Source organism: Pristiophorus japonicus, chromosome 1 (genome assembly GCF_044704955.1).
Source record: "Pristiophorus japonicus isolate sPriJap1 chromosome 1, sPriJap1.hap1, whole genome shotgun sequence".
In the NCBI taxonomy this organism is placed as follows: Eukaryota; Metazoa; Chordata; class Chondrichthyes; family Pristiophoridae; genus Pristiophorus; species Pristiophorus japonicus.
In genome coordinates this window covers 75095953-75109855 of record NC_091977.1, presented here as the reverse complement: position 1 = coordinate 75109855, position 13903 = coordinate 75095953, and positions in this window count along the sequence as shown.

Below are 13903 nucleotides of genomic sequence, written 5' to 3'. Positions count from 1 at the left end.
TCTCCAGATGACGATGGAAGTAGGAAAGTCACTGGTGGGATAACCCTAGAGGGTCTTCTAACCAAAGAAAAATGTCCTCGCCCTGCTGAGCTGCTTGCTGTCTATGTAATTTCACCTAGACTAGAGGACTGTTCATGATTTGAGAGTTGAACTCCTGAGGGATCTGGAAAAAGTGTCTACTGGTAATATTGCCAGTGAAGGTGACCATTGCATTATAATTCTACCTCACTCAACCTTCTTAAACTCTTGCTCGGAATCTTAAATCTAACAAGGGTGATGTATCTCATGATGTGTTCCCTATACATGTGGTATAGAAGTCACACAAGCTTTGAGATTTCAGCAATACATTTAAGAGTACCACAGAATTCACCACTACCACCATGTACATTTGTTTTATACTGCAATTACTAGTCCCTTTGTTTTTCAGACATTTAAATTGATTTTTTTTCTGTTGCATTTGCTTTTTATATAGTATTCTATATTGCATAGAGGAAGCAGAGATAATGGTTTAATAGCAATAGTGTTGCAGACTGTCAGAGCTCAGTGTTTTAGGGAATCAACGTGTAGTTAATGGATACCACTGCAAATTTTGCAGAAATCCAGTACAGGGAATGTGAGAATAGTAAACAGTGTATATTGTCACCAGATGTGGTAGTTTTATTCTTAATAGCAAGATGCAGTTAAGTTACTATTTTTAACCCAATTATCATTGATGTGTGATTGTGAGGTGTAATAAATACTAGCAACATACTATCATTTGAAATAAAAACTAAATACAAAATATAAATAAACAACAGAATTGGATATCAGCAGGGAAGATGATGAGTCAGACACTGCCTTTTTTTCCAAACATGGTGTTTCCGTTTTTTATTTACATTTTTTAAAAATATATTCTGTTGCTATTCCATGAAGAGATTTTTGTTTCTGAGACTCAGATCGGGAGGGCCTGGGTTACACGTTTATCCTGGGTTATGCTGCTCCATAGTGCGGTTCTGAGATAAAGCAAATTATTATTGAAATGGGGAGAGATTACTGAATGCTGTGGAACAGAGTGATCTGGACCTTGTGCATGAAACACAAAAAGTTAGTATGCAGGTACAACAAGTAATTAGGAAGGCAAATGGAATGTTGGCCTTTATTGCAAGGGGGATAGAGTATAAAAGCAGGGAAATTCTGCTGCAACTGTACAGGATATTGGTGAGACCACACCTGGAGTACAGTTTTGGTCTCCTCATTTAAGGAGGGATATACTTGCACTGGAGGCAGTTCAGAGAAGGTTCACGAGGTTGTTTCCTGAGATAAAGGGGTTGTCTTATGAAGAAAGGTTGAGCAGGTTGGAACTATACTCATTGGTGTTTAGAAGAATGAGAAGTGAACTTATTGAAATATATAAGATTCTGAGGGGACTTGACAAGGTAGATGCAGAGAGGATGCTTCCACTCGTGGGGGAATCTAGAACTAGTGGGCATAGTTTCAGAATAAGAGGTCGCCCATTTAAAATGGAAATGAGGAGGAATTTCTTCTCTTACAGAGAGTCGTGAATCTGTGGAATTCTCTGCCCCAGATTGCTGTGGCGGCTGGGGCATTGAATATATTTAAGTTGGAGATAGCCAGATTTTTGAGTGATAGGGTAGTCAAGGGTTATTGGGAGCGGGCGGGGAAGTGGAATTGAGGACAAGATCAGCTCAGTTCAGCCATGATCTTATTGATTGGTGGAGCAGGCTCAAGGGGCCAAATGGCCTACTCCTGCTCCTATTTCTTATGTTCTTATATAGCGGTATTGCCAAAATGCAGAAAAGATTTACAAAAGAATGTGAATGTTAGTCAGTCAGGGTTAGGTTTAATCTCAAGATTCATCTCAGTGGGAAGACCTGGGCTACATCATTAAGGCTATCAATACCAGCTCTTCCCCACACCTGAGGACAACTGAAGCTTTTTGTGGTTCAGACCAATAGATGATTTATTTAAGTGTGGCATGAGCCGGGCAGAATAGTAAAGTTAGCCAGGTGAAGAACTCTTGGAATTCAATACTATAATGTCTGGTGTGTGAGTTAATGCTGACCTGGTAACCATAAGGAATGAAACAGGTCGCAAGCATTCCAGACCATTCCCCACCCAATCAGGTTGGCTTCCAGATGGGAAACATGCTGGAAAAAAAGATGCGTGCTGTAAACTCCACAGCATGCGGGGAATCCCAGACTGCAACTCCTTCCCCACCCCCACCCCCATCGCCCGCTCGGAAAACTCACCCCAGTCAAGATCAGGACCAGCTGAGGCCTAACCAGTTATTTATAAATTTTGCCATAATTTCCTTGCTATCTTAATCAATGGTTCGATATTTCCTGGGCGGGTACGGGGGAGCGTGGTTGTGCGGGGGAAACCTGGCACGGCTGGGGACATGGATGTCTTGCCACATTCAACAGCAGGAACTCATTATAATTTTTTACTCTATTTCCCCCCCCCCCACCCTTGCCGGGCACCGGCCAAATTGATAGCCTAAACCAGCGGCAGGAGGCTGTGATCGGAGACCCTTGAGGATGGTGCCCGGCAATCAGGAGGGCGGGCTTGTGGGGGGAGCTCACCAATCACGAATGGAGAAGGAGAGGCAGCACTCCTGCTCCTCCTGGCTCACAATGAGTGCTGTAAAAGACACTTATCTTCTTCAGTCGAAAGCTCTCATCTCCATTTTACAGCCGGGTATCCAGAGCTATGGGAAACCTGGCCGGCAACTGTTAAATCAAGTTCCCAATTGCACTCTGGGAGCCTGATTCAAATATGTTAATGAAGTATGCCCCCTTCGCACGACAAGGCATGAAAACTGCCATCGTAAAAAGGGCAACGGGCACATACATGCCGGGTTGGGGATGGGTTCTCCATTTTTACATTTATAAACCCCATTTGACCTACTCCCGTCCATCGTGGGGGGTTAATATCAAGGCCTTTGCCTCTATTTATAAACCCAAGGATCCCTTTTACTTTTTAACTCCCGATGATGTCATACAATGCCAGAATATCTTGCAATTTGTAAAAATCATGCAGATGACGTTCAATATAGATAATTGCAATGTCTTGCATATTGTAAGAAACAAACTGTGCATACTTAATGAATGGTGTTAAACTAGCTCAGGGCAAACATCTGGAATTAATAGTAGACTCAGCACTGACTATTGCCTGTCATTGAAGAACAACTATTAACAAAGCAAACAGAATGCTGAGTTATACTGCCATATCAATAGAGATTCGGTATGAGGATGTGACACTGAAGTAGTAAAGCACTTTGTTTAGGTCATTCCTGAATACTACATTCAGTTCTGGACACCAAGACACCAGAGAAACATCCAATCCTTGGAACCAGTGCTAAAAAGGATCAAATCTACTGTCAGTGGATAGAGTTATGAGGAAAGATTAGAGAAACTTCAAGTCATCAGCCTTGAAAGGAAACAAATAAGAGGGGCCCTTATAGACATCTTTAAGATACTAAATGGAAGAGAAAAATTTCATTCTGAAGACTATTTCGAATTAAACCACAACTACAGATATATAGGTACAAACTGGTAAAAAGTAAATCCAGAACTGATGTCCGGAAACATGTCTTCACACAAAATACAATTTATACTTGGAATCCTTTTCTGAATAGAGATATGGAAATAAAAATACTAGAGTCATTTAATGGACAGTTAAGCACAGTATGTTTCCATGGATGGATGATTTAGGTTGTCTGAAAGATTTAACCTATGAAAATTTCTACTTACACACTTAACTTTTTGTTCAGTCTTGCCTCTAAATCCAAGGCTAAATGCAATATAATAAAGTGAAGAATACACTGCAGGATGTAAATCATAGATGTACAAGTAAGTGACTCAGTATAAATAATATTGAAAACGAAGCACAAAATAAAAATCTTAAGCTCAGCGAAGAAATTAAATACACAAAAGGAGCTGCAACATATTGCAATGAGAGGAAATGAAAGCACTCCTAAACTATCAGCAACATCAATGAAAATCCATCATGCCATTCTAATAAATGGACGCTGTAATAAGCAGACCATCTTTCTCGCGTATATATTAAGAATAAGCAGAGTTCAGATTTGACATACTCCTTTAAAAGTGAAACCCTTTGATGCTGCTTCTTTGATCTTTTTGTTCTCTAATGTAAAACCAGAAGTCGCACTATTTCAACTGAAGTCGAGTGTCTCAACATTCTAATCAGATTTGTAATTTTGCCACATGAAGGTAAGTCACGTTGATGTGAAAAAACACAAAATTTTGATGAAAAAACTTGAAATATGAACATTTCTGCAAATGATCTAATGACTTTTACAGGTTCAAAGTATTTTGAATCAGTTTCCAACACAAAAATATTTTGCTATCAAAAATGGGTTTTTGGTGATCAATCTGATTTTTCAAAATTATTTTTAACATTCTGGGATTTACAGAAATTACTTGGTACTAATCCAACTCCATCACATAAAGGGGGTTTCTGCCAAGCATTTACAAAAGATATATTGGCAGAGCAGGAGAAGCCTCGAGGAACTTCACCCACGAGGTGACATCTGCATCTTACCCAGTGGAACCCCTATTGGCTCTCAATTTCTTTGGGATCTTGACGCTGTGGTAACTGCAAGAGGACTCTGTCAGAATTCACAAAGTTGGGATATTTGCATAAAGTAGACGATAATCCACTACAGTATGAATGAGCAGGGGGCCCTCTGTGTAACGGGCAGTAAATATTGGCACAGGTCAGCCGCTGGGAACGAGTGCTGACAATATTTTGAGCAGGAGAATCTCCGTGGAAATGGCTCCAGTAATGGAGTTCAGTAAATGATGGGTAACTTTGGAGGCAGAATTCTAGGCAGTGACAATGGTAGAGTGCTTTAATTTGTTTTTTCTTTTATTAATATAAAACTTTTATCTTCAATGATAAAACTCACAATATCCTGTCACAATTGTCTCTGGCATCAATAGTTTGGGAAAATAATCTGATTTGTCCATTTGCTTCAGTTTAATTACTACACATGTCCAAGAGATAGTAACCATCCACTTCAATACATACCCTTATTGCTGTTCTAATCCTCTCCTTGCAAAATATCCTTCAGTAAGCTTTCCATCTTTCTCTGGAATATCGCCATGGTTGATCGTATTCCAAACAGGCATCTGTTGTAAATGAAGAGAATTTTTTGTGTGTTGATGCAGATGAGGCCCTTCGATGACTCCTCCAGCTCCTGCGTCATGTAGGCTGAGGTCAAGTCCAGCTTCATAGAAACATAGAAAATTGGTGCAGGAGTAGGCCATTCGGCCCTTCGAGCCTGCACAGCCATTCAATAAGATCATGGCTGATCCTTCCTCAGTACCCCTTTCCTGCTTTCTCTCCATACCCCTTGATCCCCTTAGCCATAAGGGCCATATCTAACTCACTCTTGAATATATCCAAGAACTGGCATCAACAACTCTCTGTGGCAGGGAATTCCACAGGTTAAAAACTCTCTGAGTGAAGAAGTTTCTCCTCATCTCAGTCCTAAATGGCCTGCCCCTTATCCTAAGACTGTGTCCCCTGGTTCTGGACTTCCCCAACATCGGGAACATTCTTCCCGCATCTAACCTGTCCTGTCCCGTCAGAATCTTATATGTTTCTATGAGATCCCCTCTTATCCTTCTAATCTCCAGTGTATAAAGGCCCAGTTGATCCAGTCTCTCCTCATATGTCAGTCCAGCCAGCCCTGGAATCTGTCTGGTGAACCTTCGCTGCACTCCCTCAATAGCAAGAACGTCCTTTCTCAGATTAGGAGACCAAAACTGAACACAATATTCCAGGTGAGGCCTCACCAAGGCCCTGTACAACTGCAGTAAGACTTCCCTGCTCCTATACTCAAATCCCCTTGCGATGAAGGCCAACATACCATTTGCCTTCTTCACCGCCTGCTGTACCTGCATGCCAACTTTCAATGACTGATGAACCATGACATCCAGGTCTCACTGCACCTCCCCTTTTCCTAATCTGCCACCATTCAGCTAATATTCTGCCTTCATGTTTTTGCCCCCAAAGTGGATAACCTCACATTTATCCACATTATACTGCATCTGCCATGTATTTGCCCACTCGCCTAACCTGTCCATGTCACCCTGCAGCCTCTTAGCATCCTCCTCACAGCTCACACCACCACCCAGTTTCGTGTCATCTGCAAACTTGGAGATATTACACTCAATTCCATCATTTAAATCATTAATATATATTGTAAAGAGCTGGGGTCCCAGCACTGAGCCCTGCGGCATTCCACTAGTCACTGCCTGCCATTCTGAAAAGGACCCGTTTATCCCGAGTCTCTGCTTCCTGTCTGCCAACCAGTTCTGTATCTCGTACCCCCAATACCATGTGCTTTGATTTTGCACACCAATCTCTTTGTGGGACCTTGTCAAAAGCCTTTTGAAAGTCCAAATACACCATATCCACTGGTTCTCCCTTGTGCACTCTACAAGTTACATCCTCAAAAAATTCCAGAAGATTTGTCAAGCATGATTTCCCTTTCATGAATCCATGCTGACTTGGACCAATCCTGTCACTGCTTTTCAAATGCGCTGCTATTTCATCCATAATGATTGATTCCAACATTTTCCCCACTACTGATGTCAGGTTAATCTGTCTATAATTACCCATTTTCTCTCCCTCCTTTTTTAACAAGTGGTGTTACATTAGCAACCCTCCAATCCATAGGAACTGATCCAGAGTTGACAGACTGTTGGAAAATGATCACCAATGCATCCACTATTTCTAGGGCCACTTCCTTAAGGATGTAGACTATCAGGCCCTGGAGATTTATTGGCCTTCCAACCCATCAATTTTCCTAGCACAATTTCCCGCCTAATAAGGATATCCTTCAGTTCCTCCTTCTCACTAGACCCTCAGTCCCCTAGTACATCCGGAATGTTACTTGTGTCCTCCTTCGTGAAGACAGAACCAAAGTATTTGTTCAATTGCCATTTTTTTGGTTCCCCATTATAAATTCACCCGAATCTGACTGCAAGGGACCTACGTTTGTCTTCACCAATCTTTTTTTCTTCATATATCTAGAGAAGCTTTTGCAGTCAGTTTTTATGTTCCCTGCAAGCTTCCTCTCGTACTCTATTTTGCCCCCCTTAATTAAACTCTTTGTCCTCATCTGCTGAATTCTAAATTTCTCCCAGTCCTCAGGTTTGCTGCTTTTTCTGGCGACTTTATATGCCTCTTCCTTGGATTTAACTCTATCCTTAATTTCCCTTGTTAGCCACGGTTGAGCCACCTTCCCCGTTTTATTTTTATTGCAGACAGGGATGTACGATTGTTGAAATTCATCCATATGATCTTTAAAGCTTTGCCATTGTCTATCCACCGGCAACCCTTTAAGCATCATTTTCCAGTCTAATCTAGCCAATTCGCGCCTCATACCATCAACGTTTCCTTTCCTTAAGTTCAGGACCCTAGTTTCTGAATTAAGTTTATCACTCTCCATCTTAATAAAGAATTCTACCATATTATGGTCACTCTTCCCCAAGGGGCCTCGCACAACAAGATTGCTAATTAGTCCTTTCTCATTACACATCACCCAGTCTAGGATGGCCAGCTCTCTGGTTGGATTCTCGACATATTGGTTTAGAAAACCATCCCTAATATACTCCAGGAAATCCTCCTCCACCGCATTGCTACCAGTTTGGTTAGCCCAATCTATATGTAAATTAAAGTCGCTCATGATAACTGCTGTATCTTTATTGCGCACATCCCTTATTTCTTGTTTGATGCTGTCCCCAACCTCACTACTACTGTTTGGTGATCTGTTTTCTGCCCTTTGTTATTCCGTAGCTCCACCCATACTGATTCCACATCATCCAAGCTAATGTCCTTCCTTACAATTGCATTAATTTCCTCTTTAACCAGCAACGCCACCCTGCCTCCTTTTCCTTTCTGCCTATCCTTCCTAAATGCTGAATACCCTTGATGTTGAGTCCCCAGCCTTGGTCACCCTGGAGCCATGTCTACAATCACATCATATCCGTTAACTGCTATCTGCACAGTTAATTCGTCCACCTTGTTCTGAATACTCCTCGCATTGAGGCACAGAGCCTTCAGGCTTGTCTTAACATACTTTGCCCCTTTAGAATTTAGCTGTAATGTGGCCCTTTTTGTTTTTTGCCTTGGGTATCTCTGCCCTCCACTTTTACTATTCTGCTTTCTATCTTTTGCTTCTGACTCCATTTTATTTCCCTCTGTCTCCCTGCATAGGTTCCCATCCCCCTGCCATATTAGTTTATCTCCTCCCCAACTGCACTTGCAAACACTGCCCCAAGACATTGGTTCCGATCCTGCCCAGGTGCAGACCGTCTGGTTTGTACTGATCCCACTTCCCCCAGAACCTGTTCCAATGCCCCAGGAATTTGAATCCCTCCCTTCTGCACCACTGCTCAAGCCACGTATTCATCTGAGCTGTCCGGCGATTCCTACTCTGACTAGCACGTGGCACTGTAGCAATCCTAAGATTACTACTTTTGAGATCCTACTTTTTAATTTAACTCCTAGCTCCCTAAATTCGTCTCGTAGGACCTCATCCCGTTTTTTACCTGTGTCGTTGGTACCTATATGCACCACGACAACTGGCTGTTCACCCTCCCTTTTTAGAATGTCCTGCACCCGCTCCGAGACATCCTTGACCCTTGCACCAGGGAGGCAACATACCATCCTGGAGTCTCGGTTGTGGCCGCAGAAACACCTATCTATTCCCCTTACTATCGAATTCCCTATCACTATAGCTCTCCCACTCTTTTTCCTGCCCTCCTGTGCAGCAGAGCCACTCACAGTGCCATGAACTTGGCTGCTGCTGCTCTCCCCTGATGAGTCATCCCCCTCAACAGTACCCAAAGCAGTATATCTGTTTTGCAGGCGGATGACCGCAGGGGACCCCTGCACTACCTTCCTTACACTTCTCTTCTCTTGGTCTTCCATTCCCTATCTGGCTGTGTACCCTTTACCTGCGGTATGACCAACTCACTAAATGTGCTATTCACATCATTCTCAGCATTGTAGATGCTCCAGAGTGAATCCACCCGCAGCTCCAGTTCCACAACGCGGTCCATCAGGAACTGGAGGCGTCCCTGACTTCCCACATAGTACAGGAGGAGCATAACACGTGTCCAAGCTATCCTGCCATGACTTAACCCTTAGATACACTTAAATTGGCAACAACAATGTTAAAGGTTACTTACTGATATAGGAAAGAAAAAAGAAAAACTACTTACCAATCACCAGCCAATCACTTACCCCCTTGGCTGTGATGTCACCTTTCAATTTCTTTCTACTTCTTTTTGCCTTCTCTCCCAGCTGCAGCTGCACCGGTACGCCTCTCTGACGACCCCGGACTCGCGCTGCTCCGAGCTCCCGCCTCCTCGACTGACTGCTTGACTCCCGCTGGCCTTTATAGGCCTCTCTGACGACCCCGGACTCGTGCTGCTCCGAGCTCCCGCCTCCTCGACTGACTGCTCGACTTCCGCTTGCCTTTATAGGCCTCTCCGATGACCCCGGACTCTCACTGCTCCAAGTTCCCGCCTCCTCGACTGACTGCTCGACTGACTGCTCGACTCCCGCTGGCCTTTTTAGGCCTCTCCGACGACCCTGGACTCGTGCTGCTCCGAGCTCCCGACTCCTCGACAGACTGCTCGACTCCTGCTGGCCGTTATAGGCCTCTCCAATGACCCCAGACTCGTGCTGCTCCAAGCTCCCACCTCCTCGACTGACTGCTCGAACTGCTCGACTCCCGCTGGCCTTTATAGGCCTCTCCGACGAACCCGGACTTGCGCTGCTCCGAGCTCCCGCCTCCTCGACTCCCACTGGCCTTTATAGGCCTCTATGATGACCCCGGACTCTCACTGCTCCAAGCTCCCGCCTCCTCGACTGCATCACAAAAATGTCATCTGCCTTTGGTAGTGGGTATTGATCCTGCAGGGAGAAATGATTGATAGTTACTTTGTAATCAGCACAGATTCTGATGGAGCTGTCTCTCTTGAGGACTGGAACAATCGGACTAGCCCACTCGTTGAATTCGATCGGCGAAATGATGCTCTCTCGTTGCAGCCTGTCAAGCTCGATCTCCACCCTCTCTCTCATCATGTACGGTACTGCTCTCGCCTTGTGATGGATGGGTCGTGCTCTGGGAATTAGGTGGATCTTCACTTTTGCTCCTTGGAACATCCCAATGCCTGGTTCGAACAGCAAGGGGAACTTGTTTAAAACCTGGGCACACGAAGTGTCGTCAGCGGGCGAGAGCGCTCCTAGTTCCAGCGTATCTTCCCCAGTCAGCTCCTGCCGCGCAGTGTGGGGCCATCGCCTGGTATCACCCAGAGTGGTAGCTTATGCACCACTCTATCGTAGGAGACTTTTATGGTAGCACTGCCAATTACGGGAATCAGTTCCTTTGTGTACGTTGTCAGCTTAGTGCGACTAGGGAGTCAGGATTGTCCTTGAGGCCTTGCTGCACCACAATTTATCGAAAGGCTTTTTACTCATAATGGACTGGCTCGCGCCCTTGTCCAGCTCCATTGACACCAGGAGTCCATTTAGTTCAACCTTCAGCATTATTGGGGAAAACTTTGTGATAAATGTGTACACCCCATATACCTCTGCCTCCTTGGTCTGAGGCTCTGGTTCGCCGTGATCCGCCTTGGATCTGTCCTCCTCTGCACCATGGTAGTTTTCAGGATTAGCAGGGTTTGCAGCTCACCTGCGCATACGTTGGAGGTGTCCCATTGTTCCACAGCCCTTGCAAACGAATCCTTTGAAGCGGCATGAATGGAATCGATGATCACCCCCGCAGCGACAACAAGGTGTTAATGGCGTGGCACTCATCACCCTTGATGGTGGACTCTGAAACACCTGCAGATGTGCAGCTGCAGGCAAGTGAGACCTGCCCTGTATGTTGCGATTCGAAAACAATATTACTTTGTTCACAGTACTTGTAGCAGCACTCATGTGCTGAGAGATTTGCTTGGTATTGTCACTGATGGCAATGAACGCCTAGGATATCACAATGGATTTACTCAAGGTTGGGGTCTCTACAGTCAAAGGTTTGTGAAGTATCAAGTCAAGTACAATGCCAAGTACAAAGAAGTCCCTGAGCATGCGCTCCAAATGTCTTATAAAAGGCACAGCAAGGAGTCCGGGGCCCAGCGTCGGAGGCAGTCGAGAGCAGCGTCGAGGAGGTGCGTTGGTGAGGCCTATAAAAGGCACAGCAGGGAGTCCGGGGCCCAGCATCGGCGGCAGTCGGGAGCAGCGTCGAGGAGGTGCGTTGGTGAGGCCTATAAAAGGCAACGCAGGGAGTCCGGGGCCCAGCGTCGGCGACAGTCGGGAGCAGCGTCGAGGAGGTCCGTTGGTGAGGCCTTTAAAAGGCACAGAAGGGAGTCCGGGGCCCAGCGTCGAGGAGGTCCGTTGGTGAGCCCCATAAAAGGCGTACTTGTGCAGCTACAGGGAGAAGGCAAAAAAGAAGTAGAAAGAAACAGAAAGGTGACATCACAGCCAAGGGGGTAAGTGATTGGCTGGTGATTGGTGAGTAGTTTTTCTTTTTTCTCTTCTATAACAGTGAGTAAACTTTAGCATTGTTGTTGCCGATCTAAGGGTTAAGTCAGGGCAGGAGAGCTCGGTCACGTGTTATGCTCCTCCTGTACCATGTGGGAACTCAGGGACGACTCCAGTGTCCCTGACGACTACGTGTGCGGGAAGTGTATCCGCCTCCACCTCCTGACGGACTGCGTTGCGGAGTTGGAGCTCAGGGTGGATTCACTCTGGAGCATCCAAGATGCTGAGAATGACGTGAGTAGCACATGTAGCGAGTTGGTCGTACCGCAGGTAAAGGGTCCACAGCCAGCTAGGGAATGGAAGACCAGCAGGAAGAGCAGTGCAAGGAAGGTAGTGCAGGGGTCCCCTGTGGTCATCCCGCTGCAAAATAGATACACTGCTTTGAGTACTGTTGAGGGGGATGAATCATCAGGGGAGGGCAGCAGCAGCCAAGTTCATGGCACGGTGGCTGGCTCAGTTGCACAGGAGGGCAGGGAAAAGAGTGGGAGAGCGATAGTGATAGGGGATTCAATTGTAAGGGGAATAGATAGGTGTTTCTGCGGCCGCAACCGAGACTCTAGGATGGTATGTTGCCTCCCTGGTGCAAGGGTCAAGGATGTCTCGGAGCGGGTGCAGGACATTCTAAAAAGGGAGGGAGAACAGCCAGTTGTCGTGGTGCACATTGGTACCAACGACATAGGTAAAAAAAGGGATGAGGTCCTACGAAACGAATTTAAAGAGCTAGGAGCTAAATTAAAAAGTAGGACCTCAAAAGTAGTAATCTCAGGATTGCTACCAGTGCCACGTGCTAGTCAGAGTAGGAATCACAGGATAGCGCAGATGGATACGTGGCTTGAGCAGTGGTGCAGCAGGGAGGGATTCAAATTCCTGGGGCATTGGAACCGGTTCTGGGGGAGGTGGGACCAGTAGAAACCGGACGGTCTGTACCTGGGCAGGACTGGAACCAATGTCCTAGGGGGAGTGTTTGCTAGTGCTGATGGGAGGAGTTAAACTAATATGGCAGGGGGGATGGGAACCAATGCAGGGAGACAGAGGGAAACAGAAAGGAGACAAAAGCAAAAGACAGAAAGGAGATGAGGAAAAGTGGAGGGCAGAGAAACCCAAGGCAAAGATCAAAAAGGGCCACTCTACAGCAAAATTCTAAAAGGACAAAGAGTGTTAAAAAACAAGCCTGAAGGCTTTGTGTCTTAATGCAAGGAGTATCCGTAATAAGGTGGATGAATTAACTGTGCAAATAGATGTTAACAAATATGATGTGATTGGGATTACAGAGACGTGGCTCCAGGATGATCAGGGCTGGGAACTCAACATCCAGGGGTATTCAACATTCAGGAAGGATAGAATAAAAGGAAAAGAAGGTGGGGTAGCATTGCTGGTTAAAGAGGAGATTAATGCAATAGTTAGGAAGGACATTAGCTTGGATGATGTGGAATCTTAAGGGTAGAGCTGCAGAACACTAAAGAGCAAAAAACATCAGTGGGAGTTGTGTACAGACCTCCAAACAGTAGTAGTGATGTTGTGGAGGGCATCAAACAGGAAATTAGGGGTGCATGCAATAAAGGTGCAGCAGTTATAATGGGTGACTTTAATATGCACATAGATAGGGCTAACCAAACTGGAAGCAATACGGTGGAGGAGGATTTCCTGGAGTGCATAAGGGATGGTTTTCTAGACCAATATGTCGAGGAACCAACTAGGGGGGAGGCCATCTTAGACTGGGTGCTGTGTAATGAGAGAGGATTATTAGCAATCTCGTTGTGCGAGGCCCCTTGGGGAAGAGTGACCATAATATGGTGGAATTCTGTATTAGGATGGAGAATGAAACAGTTAATTCAGAGACCATGGTCCAGAACTTAAAGAAGGCTAACTTTAAAGGTATGAGGCGTGAATTGGCTAGGATAGATTGGTGAATGATACTTAAGGGGTTGACTGTGGATGGGCAATGGCAGACATTTAGAGACCGCATGGATGAACTACAACAATTGTACATTCCTGTCTGGCGTAAAAATAAAAAAGGGAAGGTGGCTCAACCGTGGCTATCAAGGGAAATCAGGGCTAGTATTAAAGCCAAGGAAGTGGCATACAAATTGGCCAGAAATAGCAGCGAACTCAGGGACTTGGAGAAATTTAGAACTCAGCAGAGGAGGACAAAGGATTTGATTAGGGCAGGGAAAATGGAGTACGAGAAGAAGCTTGCAGGGAACATTAAGACGGATTGCAAAAGTTTCTATAGATATGTAAAGAGAAAAAGGTTAGTAAAAACAAACGTAGATCCCCTGCAGTCAGAATCAGGGGAAGTCATAACGAGAAACAA